At 36.2% G+C, this 13,852-nt stretch overlaps 1 long non-coding RNA gene across 2 annotated transcripts; it reads left to right on the top strand.

Annotated features, from left to right (window-relative positions):
• The first annotated feature begins 271 nt into the window (after positions 1–271).
• Positions 272–11,078, top strand: LOC135290667 (uncharacterized). 2 transcript variants are annotated; one of them, XR_010353434.1, is made up of 4 exons: positions 272–6,336; positions 7,849–8,025; positions 8,980–9,646; positions 10,223–11,078. It is a non-coding gene; the product is annotated as an uncharacterized LOC135290667 (long non-coding RNA). The 2 variants fall into 2 exon arrangements; XR_010353433.1 differs by lacking the exon at positions 10,223–11,078 and having other exon boundaries at positions 8,980–9,798.
• The last annotated feature ends 2,774 nt before the right edge of the window (positions 11,079–13,852 follow it).

Raw genomic sequence — 13,852 nt, 5'->3', positions numbered from 1 at the left:
CTAGTGGACTAATGCTATAAAGGATGGACTTAATCCATGTCCTCAGCAGTAGTTTTCTTTAATATCCCTTTGTATTTTGGGATTAGAAATTTGAGGGATAATGAAAATATATTAAAAACTCTGAAATTACTTGGATAGTCCAGTTAAAAAAAACCAAACCAAACCAAAAACAAAAACAAAAAAACAAAACAAAACAAAACCAAAAACAAACAAACAAACAAACAAAAAAAACAAAAACAAAAACAAAAAAAAAAACCAAAAAAAAAAAAAACCAAAAAACATCTTTCTCCCATGGCCATACTCATTGAGCTGAAACCATAAGCTAGATCATATAATCTGTGACTTGCTTCCTGTTGGGCTTCTGAACTATATCCTAGAAGTCTTGTCATTCTGCTATATATTTGGCAATATAACCAGGATCAGGGATGAGATTGAAGCAAGAGTATGGGATACTATAACAGCATGGGTTTGCTTAGAGGTTCATAGTGAAAGTGACCCTATTTATATGATTGCCCTGAGATCCACATCTGCTCTCTTCCTTTCTGTCAGTAACAGTTAGTACTTCCTATTTCTATGCCTATGCTTCTTCACCAAATTATTCAGTGAAGATGAAGTCTTGCAACTCATTGGATCTTAATATATCAGCCATACACACCAAACTCTGAGGTATCTAGTCACACATATGATGGCTGTCTCTCTCTTGCTGGCAACCCACAGATATTTTAGTTGCTGTTGAATACCACTTACCCTAAGTCAAGGACTTTGCAGTTTCCCATGCTCTGCCAGCCAGAAGATGCACAAAAAGCCAGGAGGGAGCACTGCCAGAGCACCTGACCCAAACTGGCCAAAGGGATATTCCATACCATGTGCATGAACTCAGGGGAAGAGGCCTTAGAGCTGCTGAGGAATGGGATGGGCATCAGTCTGCAGCTGCTGAGCAGTTGTACTGGGCATCTCTTGTTTCTCTTACATTTTAGTCCTCTCTTTCTTTTAATTATTATTATTTTGCTTTCTTTCAGTTATTATACTGTTCTTATCACAGGCTGTGGGTTTTACCTTTTTGTGATTCTCCTCCCTATCCCCTTGGAGAGTGTGCTTGAGTAAGAGGCTAAAGGGTATTTAATTGCAAGCAGGGGTTAAACCAGGACATGCCCATACAGAAAATAAGCCTGAAAGCATGGCTTGAAGTATAGCCATAGGGAATTCTATAAAGTTCATGAAGCTGTGTGTGTCTGTTTGATGATGTAGTGTACAGGGAGACTCTTCAGAGCAGGCTGCCATATAGACAGGGGGCATGCTGTGATCCCAGCTGCTACGAAGGCTGCTCACTAGAAGCAATCCAGGCATGACCAGTAGGAATTGGCACTGCTCTTCTGTGTGGCAGAAGTCTTTTTTCTCCCTGTGGGCTAAGTTTCCCTCCACCTCCGTATTTTCACATTACCTATAACGTTGAAGAACGAGGCATCTGCAAACATTTCAAAACTTTATCTAAGTATATAATGGGAAGTGATTTAATATAACCTACAGGCCCAGCTGGCATTGAATCTTTAGACACATGAACACGCCTAGAAATGTGTCCCTTGGGAACTTTTGGCTACTTTTCTGCATGCAAAGAAACACACACATACATATATATGTATGTTCACTAGGTGCTTCTAGATGTTCACTAGGTGCTTTAGCCACCACTAGGTGGGATAGGGAGAGAAGATAGGGAGAACTAATAGTTTCAGGCAGGCAGTACCAAGTGGGCAGACCTTCTTCTCAGCGTGGGGAGATGCTTTTTCCATGCTTTGATGGGAAAGGAAGAAAAAAACAGCATCTGCTCCCACACTGTGGAAAGAAAATACTAAGCAAAGAGCAAAGATATGTCTTACCTAAACAAATTATAGGTTAGTTTCTCATATGGATAATAGCGTTGTTCACATTTTATACCTTGCACTAGATTTTGTTTCAAAGTGAAAAGGTAAATTAATTAGTACCCCTGCAGCTATGACACTTTTAACCAAAGTTGAAGTTAATTTGGAAATTCTTAGGGCACTTGAAAATAAACAAACAAACAAACAAATAAATAAATAATTGCTTTTGAGATACATATCCATTAGCTGAGGGGTCTGCATCTGCAAGACTTTCTCATTATTATGTGGCTGCCCTTGGGAATCTTTCCTTGGGCAAGAGAAGCTAGGAAGACATTGTGGTAGTAAAACAGGTAATAAAAAATATTTTGTTGGTGCTCAGTATTTCAAGAAATGAAATTGCATATACATTAGAGAACTGGACAGTTTTAGACTACAGAAGCGTTTGGAATGCTCAGCCCTAGGTTGCACTAAACTATCATCTCCCTCTATTGCATGCTGTCTAGATGTATACATGAAGACATCTCAGTACCTGTTCTTTAAATGTACAGATTCAATATAAATGGAATTACAGAATCATAGAATACTTTGGGTTGAAAGTCACCATTAAAGGTCATCTACTTCAACCTCCTTGCCATGGGAGGGTACACTTACCTCTAGAGCAGGTTCCTCAGACCCCATCCAACCTGATTCTGAATATTCTCAGGGTTGAGGTATCCATCACCTACTACTTGCATCAGTGTCTTAATGCTGTGATGCATTAGTTACCTTTTAATGTAGACATAGGTAGGTAAACTTTCCCCTCCATTTGATATGGCAAGTGGCAAACCTTATCTTAACACACCTTAATATTCCATTTACAAAAATATGTAGTGAGTAAGTAGGAATTGACTAACAAGCTAATATGGAAATGTGTATGTGTGTGTTGTATCATCATTTCATATATATAAACTATATATGAGGAGTGACATTGAAGGTTGTAATCTACTCAAATTGGCTAAATGAGGTTAGTGCTTTCTTAACACTGACACAAAGCAGCCTCTGTCCAAATTATTTTAAACTTACTGAAACATGAAATTTGGTCTTAAACCATCAGTTGGCATAGACATGAGTCCTTCTCAACTCTTGAGCTGCACCTGGAAATGTTTTAGGAGAGCAATAGGGGTCATTTAAAAACCTTGAATTAGAAATAACTGGATTTCTGTGCATAGAAATATTCCCTGGTGCTTTAATTTACTACTGTGCATGTTATCAAAGAAATGGTTGATTTACTGAAATTGAGTGTACTGATAACTACGTAGGAAGCATGTGACCATGTACTTTATGCTGTACAACAGTTCCAAATGGCAAGCAATTCATCCTTTCCATTAGTTAGCAATCAGAATTTCTGGTGCTAGAACACTTCCCTTTGGCGTATATGAGTACATATTTAAAAAAAGAAAAGAGGAAAGCCATTAGGAAATCCTTGCTGGCTGTTGTCCATACCTTATTTTAGCTTGTTCAGCAGCACATAAGATAAAATTTCTTCACTCCAGCATAAGTTTTCCCATTAGCAAATTAAGAGGAAGAAATGGGTAGGTAATGAAAAATGCTTGGTTTGAAATGTTCAGAAATGAAGTCCAGCATGACATGTAATAGCATTAGCTTGTCACAGATTTATATGGCATATTGATTAGCTAATGGCAATACAAAAGAAAAAATTAGGATGCTTCAGACAGTCTGTGATGTCTGTGCCAGAGATACTGTGATCCACTACTGATTTGTGAGATCCTAAGAAGGAGGACATGATAACACTAATAAATCCACAGTGAAGAAAAAACTCTCATATCCTGACACTAATTTTACCCCGCTCTTTATGGAAATATATGCTGGAGAAAAGAAAATGTTTTATGGAAGAAGACTTGTATGAGCAAGGGGATGAGTTATCAGGACTGCTTCTGGATTATAAGCATATGAAATTCTGTAATATTTCCATTTGTCTGAATTTTAGAAACACGAAACAGCAACTATTTGTTGGTACCCTGAGAAGAATGAAACATTTCTTGGTAATCCACTTGAGTCTAGAGAAGACAGCTGTATATTTATGGCAGTAATAGTTTCTGGAGTACTTTGTTAATTTGGATTACAGGATTCATTCTCCCAGTTTATGTTTTAGTTCTGTGGCACTTTTCTGATACAATATACAGGATATATATATGGGATTTATGCTACAACTATATGAAGGCATTTAGGGATTGCCTTAAGAGGTTAATATGCAATAAACTTACATAGGGGTGGCTGACCTTCCTGACCTTGCACACTACTCATCAGAAACTTCCTATGCTGAAGAGCTGTGAGATTCATGTCATATCTTGGACTAATGAGGAAAAATGGAGCTTTCAGGGGAGTTCACAGGTAGGAGGTGCTAGAGTAGAACAAGCCAGGAATGGCTTTCCAGCATTTACTTATTTGTTTCTTCTACAGCTGGGGATCTCTACTGCCTGTTTCCAGCATGACCTCACTCCTAGCTGTGCTCATAGCCTCTATATAGGGGCATCACTACTTGAGAATAAAGTGAGGGCCAAAGGCTGACTGTAGTATAAGAAAACTTCCTGATTTCATACCTGAAAAACCAGATAAAATTCCAGACTTTTCTGTATTTAGTCCTGTTCAGAACTTTACAGAAAATTATTTATTATATAGAGGAAAATTTAAAGTTACCAGCTACTCTGATTTCTGACTTTTAAGTCTAACCATACTTCCTCCAGTGGCTTTGCAGAAAAACCCAAAACCTTCTAATGCAGGATCAGAAACTGATCCTTATAGTGGATATGAATGCAGGGGAAACCTTGTTTTTTATTCTCCTTTGACCTGTAGAAAAGGCAGTGAATTATTCCTGGTGTGGAAACAGCACCACTATATTTCTTCTGCCAAAGTGCTCTAGCAACCACAGACTAACAGAAGATTAGCAGTCTTCTTTAGCTAACCTGTATGTGAAAGCTGTATAACCTGCTGTGGCCATTTCACAGCTCCTCTGGAAATAATTCTTAAAGATACTCAAAAGCAATTTTAAATATGGTTTGCGTAAGAAATTTTTATTTCCTCTTATATTTAAAATCTCTATCAGGAAATGAGACTATTTCTGTTTAAATCCCCTAGAAAAGCAATTCTGTCCTCATTATCCAAGCCACCAGTCCAGAGAGAAAGGGTAGAAACAAGAAACAAATTACCACATTGACACCCAGATCTTTCCTATTTTGTCTTGACAGCATTTCATTTATATGATGGTGTATTTTTCCCTTGCAGCTATTGCCTCCTGTTACTCTTTAAGGTAATTGAAGCTGGGCCCAAAAGACCTTAGAGGCTTGTATCTTCTCCTCACATTAGTGACACTTCAGTGATAAACTTGAACTTAAAGTTACTGAGGCGTAACTGAGGGTTCATTTGATAGCTAGTGGTTTTCAGCAGCACTGCAGGGCTTCAGAGGCTCAGCGTGAGCGAGATTGTTAATGTCCTGTGAGGGAAAACAATAACACATTTCATTAATGCGTTCATGTGTGAAGCATCCATTAGTGCACTGGAGGTATTAATGACGTTATGCTTTAAACTGACATGTGGGGCATGACAGGAATTGCAAGGTCTGATGAGAACAGATGACAAGATAAGCAAATATTTGAATGGCTTCATTTGCCTGCAGGTCAAACCATGGTGCAGGGGAACTGAGAAAGCTAAAACCTGGGAGAGATTAGTGTTTTCCTAGCACGGACTGAACCACAGGAAAACTTAAGAAAGATAGTTTACTAAATAAATAGAGAGGTCAGTAAGGACAATAAATATGTAAAGGGTACAAGCTTAATTATTGTTGAGTCTCAGTTTGTAATTGGAGTGAAATTGCTAAAGCCATGGCCACAATACAAGGTATAGATATACAGAAAAATACTTTGATTTTATGGATAGTCTTTTAATTTTCAGTAATGCCCCTCTTTCTGCCTGATGTGAAGGTTTAAAATTTATAGCCAAAAAAGCTGCTGACCATTGCAAAAGAACCATTGTACATTGTGCCAGAAATGAGTTTGGCAATGAGATTTTAATAAACTAGTTTTTCTGCAGGCAAGCCAAAGTTGTTAGAGTGGTTAAGATTATTATTCTTCTCTCATTATTATGCACATTCTTTATTTGTCAGGTTTGAACTACTTGTGAATTAGCAGATAAAGGTCTGTTTCTGTTTTGGACCTGTGTTGGATTGTTGCAGGAGGCTCACAGTGCGATGGATTTGACAGCTGCAACTCAGCCATTAGATGACAGCAGTGCACATCTCAGTGCCATCCAGCATAATTTAACATGAACAATCTGACATGCTTGGCAGATCCTTGAAGAAGGGGGAGGAAAAGGCCACTCCTTTGCTACCTCTGATTCGGAATGATTTCGTACAGTCAGACTTTTCAGAAGTAGTAACACTCACTAGCTGGCTAATGCAATGAGGCTGCTGCATCATGACTTTTGTGTAAGTGCTGCTGTGCAAAACCAAAGCAAAAAAACTTTTGTCTTGCCAGTTCTCTAGGATCTACAAATAAAAACCTGCACATTTTGTTTTAACATCTTCAACACACCTTCATCTAACTTATTAATGAACATTTCTCCATACCTCACTGTCCTCTGATTTTCATCTTCTAGTGCAATGTAGTGATTTCCTGTCCAGGCCTTTGTGCTTGTACATCAATCAGTTTTGTAATAGTTAAAAAAAATTAAGCAAATATATCTGACAATTTTTCACACTGAAATTCTCGGAAGTTTGCTCAGAAGTTTGCATTACAGATGTTGTCACAAATATTACTCTTATATATGTCACAAATATACTCTTTTCTACTTATATTTTAACTAAATTTTTCCATGAAGATACATATTTGTGAGAGAAGTTTGGGGTCTTCAGCTTGAGTCTTCAGGAGGTGGGAAAACATACTTTTTTACCCTATAGCTGGCAACGTGGAAAGATACTGTCAAGGACAGTGTGTGTTTTTCTTTTTAATAAGCTGCAGATTTATGTGTACAGTTTGCTTGCTCTTATACTTGTCTTCAGTAACAAGCTGTCTGAGAGACAGCATTCTGATGGACTGCACATAAACTTTCTCCAGTTAGACAGTCAAATTTGAATACTTCCTATTTCTTGACCATCCACCCTTCAAATTAACTTACGCAATATCTTGTCCCCAAAGTGCGTACTCCAGATGGAATGGGAAATGGCTAACTGGAAGGAGTCCCCAATCTACTATACCAGTAGCTATCTACTAAACCCAGAGCTGAGCTGGTATTTGTCTATTCTTACTTAGGGACTCCCATAACAGGACAAGTAAGTAGGAGCTGTGCAAGAATGACCCTACAGACTGACCCTTGTGAACCTGGGTTTCAGTGTTCTAGCAACACATCAGTTTGGGTTTTGTGTTCTGTCTGTCCTTACTAGTTCTGTTCCAAATTTTGCCTCTAAACATCAATGATCTTCTATTTAAGGCAGACCTTACTGCTTAGAAATTATCAATTAAAGGAATGAAAAAAGTCATAATGTTATAGTCTTAATGTATATATGTTTATTATGTTAAGGGTCTTATTCTTAGGGTCCTCTGCATATCATGGCCTAAACTTACCATGCAGTTTACTTTTAAAGGATTTCCAGTCTTCTCTAAAAATGGAAATTATTTTGATAAACAGTTGAGCTTTTGAATGCTTATTTGAACTGACCCTCCAAGCCTTTACCTGATTTCTGTTTCCAGTGCTGAACTAGTGTCTCTGATGGTGATGATGATGAAGGGTGGTGTATGATGTTGATGCTTAACTGTAAAGCCTAAAATAACAGGAGGCCTTTGAGCATAAATTATCCCACGACAACAAAATGACACTACAGGATTTTCTGTAGAAAATTTGACCTTTTTGATGAGGACATGTCTAGAGATGAATAACAAAATGCCAAGTCTGTCCTTTGCCTTTCCTGTTGAAAATGACTGACCAATATTTCTTACCATAGCATGCCTTATCTAGTGGAAGATAAAGAAGTGACAGTGGAAGAATCTGAGTAGCCATAAACCTACATGGAAAGTAGATTAGGAGTTATTACAGGCATGCAGACTATGCTCTACACTTTATGCACTGAGAGAACTGATCTACAGAACCTAAATCTGAAAGTTTTTTCTGCATGACTGCAGTAAGTCTGTTACATGGATGCATGGTGTATAATGTCAGATCAATGAGTCCACCATCAGGGATATAAGTTTGTATTTCAAGACAATAATGGTGTAATGGTTATCCTTTTAATGGAGTGGTGTCTGTGTTGCATTCTGTGGATATCTTACTATTGCTACTGCTGCTCTGCTTAAAATACTATTTTCAGCTGTGAAATCTGATTTAGGAGAAATAGCTACACAATCAAAATTGGTTATGGTAGAATGAGAAATTTGAATCTTGACATTCTGTTTGAGAGAAATCAGATAATAGTATGGCTTTCCTGCTTAATGATTTCAAAATCTTTTTCCTCGTTTTCTTCATGAATATTTGTCTACTTACTAGGCAATAAGAACATGTGACATATACTTTCTGTCCTTTGCTTTTAGAATTTATCAAGTCAAACTTAAATCTTCCCAGAATAGCTCTCAATATTTTCCCTTTGTGAGAGAAGTGTGGTTTATTGGAATGAGAGATGTATGTCATACTGGTTACTTAGAACTGAATAAACTAAACATGACCAGCCATTAGTCTGGGTCCCCAAAGTCACTTGCTCTTCCTGGTAGAGTCTTTAAGACAACTGCTAAGAAGCACTAGGATATATTCTCACAAAAACTTTAAATTTGTTACAAACTGATGACTTACAGCTTACACCAAAGGCCTGGCAAACACTTTCTTTGTCTTTGCTATTAAGTTTTAAAATAGAAGTTGTCCCCTAAAAAAAGAAAGCCTGATTGACAACTCAGTGTTTATCTTTGCAATGACAAGAGAACGCACATGTTCTCAAAACACGTGTGGCTTTTGAAATGCAAGGTTTGAAAAGCTTTGAAGCCTTTTTAAAGGCTTGTAGAATAATTCTGTTCCATTACTTAAATAAATCTTACCTCTTGCTTTGCTTCCAACACTTTCTCACATTCTTAATATTTCTATTCCATAGGAGGCAGCTCTGTGCCTCTCTAGTTCGAGGGATGAGGTCCATGGAGGAGGAATTCAGAAAAAATGAGACTTTTCCAGAGATCACATTGAGAAGAAGTGGATGTCAGACAACTGTGAACTGGCTGAAAGTGATGGGAGAATATCCTTATCCTTCCTACAGTGATTTGACTATATGACAAGTCCATTCTTCCAAACATCTTGAGAAATTGTGACTCTGTGGTGTAAAAATTAATTCGGGACACTGGTCACAGTGAGACTACAAATAAACTGTAACACCAAACATGGGGTTCATCCATGTAGAAGTTTTTATTGACTTTTTCTTCACTGTTCATATTTGAGTGTCACTTTCATTAGAATGGGCAAGCTTGTGTTTTCTTAGAGTGTTTGAGTTTTCAAGCTACTGCAGGCGTCTTCCCAGGGAACTCTTGGAAAATGCTAAATACCTAAAAGAATCTAATTTGAGTAGCAGGTGATCTGCAGCATAAATTTGTTCCAAACAGCTGAGCGCTAGGAATCACTCTGTTTTAATATCTGATGCAAACTTTTGTATAAACAACTGCTGAGTTACAATTAGTGACAAGACAGAGTTTGTCTTAATATGGATACTTTGTATTTTGCTTGATCTTATCCACAAATTTTAGTCTTTCTTTGCTGGCAAATGATTCAAGGTAAGTGATCTTTCCTATTGCTGTAATGGCATATTCTGATCAATGGACAAAATTTGAAACTCTTAGAATAAATGAAAATAGAATTAATACAAAATTTTGGGTTCATTGGGTTTTTTTCATTTTGTTTGGCTTTTTGTGTGTTAGGGTTTTTTTTGTTTGCTTTTGATAGTTCTTATGTAATATAGGGCATTTAGAATACCTCATACTTTTATACATATGTGAGTATATAAAAAATAATAAAATGCCTCTAACTGAGTAAAACAGAGGTGAATTTTCTGTATCCTAAAAGAAGTCAAGAGAATAATTCAGGAACTCATGTTAAAACTCTGCTGAAATATCCAGTGACGTGCTCTTAAAAACCTCTCAATTTAGCATGCTTCTTCCTGCTGCAGTGAAATTGAAATGTTGGAGAAGATGGAGTGGTAGAGATAGTATCTGTATGAGATGAGATTAGAAATACTTTTTATACACTACAAGCAGCACATCTCTGAGATTCATATTTTGATGATTTCATTAGAAAATGAGTAAGTGATGTATGAGGATCAAACCTAGTTTTACCACCTTTCTCTGCCACAGATTTTGGAAAATAGGCACAAAAGAAGGAGAAGAATGGGGTGGCTAAGCTGCCTGGCAGTTTTTGTCTGAGGCAGTTTAATGAGAGAAAGTGTCTGAAATGTAGTCCAAGAAGAGAATGAAGATACAGAGTTTAAATCTGGTGAAAGGAGAAACATCTGAAGAAGAAGGCAATGGGTAAACAAGCTAACAAACAAATAACTGTTTAACAGACAGCACCTTAAGGGTTTGCACTTTTAAAAAATTGCTGTATTTTCTTGTTGTACTACATGCTGTGACTTTATCACAAATTGTTTGGCAATAAAATTACAGTGTTTGTGATTACTTTTCTTAGATATCTTCTAGGAAAAACTTGTAGTTTTACAGTCTGTGGAATGATATAATTGCTTACCCTGCTATTCCATAGTATATTTTCACTGACAAACATAATGATAAATCAGTAATTTCTGGCATATTTCATTTAGACACTAATTGCCATTCTAACTCATTATTGGTATTAATGATCCAGCAACTCTAACTGTTAAGGGATGAACAAGGCTGTAATCATGGTCCATAAGCTTGCTACACTTTCAATAGATTTGAATGAGAATTAGAATATGTGTGCAAATTGGTGGGTAAAAGGGATGGGAGTCTTTCAGCCTTGTTAAATCAATACATTTTATTGGAAATCAGTGTTAATTTGGAGGGGTGTTTTCATTAGCAGCTGAGCAGTATCCTTGGCTCAGGCACCAGGTGTCAGTCTTGGTGCTGGTAAAGAGGAGAGAGCCTTAAAAAGATCTTGTGTGGCTGGATTAGTGATTCTTTCCCAAAGAGTTTCTATAATGCTTAGCAATGCGTAGGAGGAAAAAAAAAAAAAAAAGGAAAAAGCTCCTTCCATATTGTTACCAATACCACGAATGAATCATGACACTCATTCAGATATGTTACAAAATTACTGTAGTGTCCTTCTGCTTTTTTAGTCCCCTGAATCCAGCAGAAGAGAAGGAACATGAATTTCTGGACATGATGATATCTCCATACAAGTAGTGTTGACATGTTTGATCGAACATATTTTTTTAATCAGTAATACTTTATATACCAGCATCTGTCAAATGCTAAAGAAAATATAATTTATTTCAATACAAAAAGAAACCTGAAGGGTTTAATCCAAAAGGCAGCATCCAGCACAACTCTTTGGAAAGAAAGTGACTTTATACAACCTGACATCTTTGGTCAAATGCAAATATATTGACCAGTAGCTAGGAAATAGAATATTTTAGGAGACTACTGAATAGTAATTGTTAATTTACCAAGCCAAGAATTTGTTTGCAGGTTAGCTGCTAATTGGTGGACACATTCACAATTGCCTTCATCATCCATTTAAAAAAAATTCTATGCTTTTAAAATATAAAAAACATCATATAACATGAATTAATTCCACACCTCATTCAGTTTTCCAATAAATGTAAGTTCACGTTACAAAATGTAGTTGGGGATTCCAGGCAGAAATTACTCCATATTTAAAAGTAATAACAATATATTCATTGACTCAAATTTGGTAATCTAAAAAAAATGGACCATCAGTCAGATGTTTGAAAATCTTATCTTATCCTTCCTCTGGGTCTCCTATATCTCAATGCTTAAATTTAATATAATTTAGAGAAAATAACAATTATTTAGTGAGCCTGTTCTCAACCTGAAAACTTCCCTAAGACCTCTGCTCCTTTGTTTCAACACTTGGATTCTGTTAGATGAGTTTGTTTCTTCAAAGTAATAACAAAGTCAGCTGAGAAGATAGCAACTATCTTAAAAATGTTGTAAGGACATGTAGTTTTTTGACAACATGAGTCACTGTTGCATGTATGTGTCTCAAGAACAAGGACCTTAAAACCAAATTTAAAAAAATCATTGATATTTTGTCAAATTTTCTACTATTAGTACATGTATTCTATTGTAAACCACATTTTATTATTCTTACACATTGTTTTCTCATTCATGTGTCATTGCACATTGTTTTCTCAGTCATTGATTGGAGGAAACAAAATGCAAAATATTAGTATTTAAACAAGTAAATATAAATTTATTAAAATTTATTAAAACGTTTATATTATATGATTTTTTTTTTCATGTGAACTTCAATGGTTTCAATCAACTTGAACTGGAAACAGTATGAAATTTTCTTGCATGAGACTTTTTTTTAATAACCAATATTGTAGCCTGGTAAACGTTATGAAATTTAATAAGCATCTTGATTATCTCATTTGGTGATGTTCTATGAAGAAGCAGAATATGTGATTTCATTCAGATATTGACAGTAGACCTTCCTGAAAATAGCTGACCTCAAAAACCCTTCAGAAGAAGGAAGACCCTAGATTTGTGGAGGTCTTTTTATGTCATCATCTTCATTCTGACTAGTGTTTATGCTGAAATGCATGCAACACTAAAGTTTAAATCTGAAAACCTGATGATACTTGCAATGTAGAGAAACACAACTCCCCTACCGTGTCCAATATTAAAGTTTGACTCATCTCTTTCCTGATGATTGTGTACAATGTTCCAGTAAACTCAAGGATAAAAATAACTTTGCATTGAAAATGGGGATAGTAAGGTAGTATCAATGCATAGTAATTTAAAGTAAGTACTTTCAATGCATTGAAAGTAAGGATATTTATCTAATGGTATTACTTAGCTTTGGATTCTGTTTTGTACTCTACCACTGACTTTCTGTCAATTTTATGTAAATCCATTTAACCAGGTTTTCAGTAATATTTGTGTAATTCCTATGAAAACACAGGTCTTCTGCCTTTTCCCCCTTCATTAGCCTATCTGAGAAGTATGTCTAAAGTGTTAATATACATTAAAATATAGGTGTGAGGATGGGGTTATAGAGGTCTTGAAGATCACTGGCTACTTCATTAATATGTGTCACATTATTATTCCTCAGATGAGGAACAGGATGAACAGCAGCTGATGTGCTGATATTTGAAGATTCAGCAAAACGTGTTATTTCTAGTACTGTTGGAATGTAAAATTTATGAAAATCTTTTTGCCTACCTCTAAACAAGTGCTTTGAAACCTCTGTAGAGAGAACAATGATCCATCTTTGCATGTATCTAGTAAGTGAGGTTTATTGTTTGAATGCATGGCTCTTTCCATATAACACCACTAAGACCTGCTGCTTCAGCAGCAGCTTAGACCAGTTTCCTTCCATCACTGTCGTCCTAGCACTCATTCCAAACCAAAAGCCATAAAAAATGGAATATGGTAAGTTTTGAAATGTTCTGGCAATATCTGGGAAAACTCCCTGTTTTGTGAAGCACTTCACAAAAATACACAAAGAATTATTGCCTTTTAGAGATCCCAAAGAACATTAAGAAGAATATTAAGGTGTTCATATGAATATGGAAAGATTTAAGCTGATTTTCTGAGAAGCAGAGTTCTGTCATAAAAAGCAAAAATAATCCATTCAGAAAAAAACTGATGGTGACAGTAAAAATCATGTTGTTCTTGGTATGGGGCTCGGGCCTCAAATTTTTGTCCAGAAGTTAGAAAAATCTAGAGTAATCATTATTCTCGAGAGCAATAAGAAAAATGTATGCAATTAAAAAATACAGGTCTTTAAATAATAGAGGAGATTTCTGAACCAGTCAAAGA

Source organism: Passer domesticus, chromosome Z (genome assembly GCF_036417665.1).
Source record: "Passer domesticus isolate bPasDom1 chromosome Z, bPasDom1.hap1, whole genome shotgun sequence".
NCBI classification, from domain to species: domain Eukaryota; kingdom Metazoa; phylum Chordata; class Aves; order Passeriformes; family Passeridae; genus Passer; species Passer domesticus.
The sequence above is the reverse complement of the archived record's forward strand: the minus strand, read 5'-3'. Positions and strand labels throughout refer to the sequence as shown.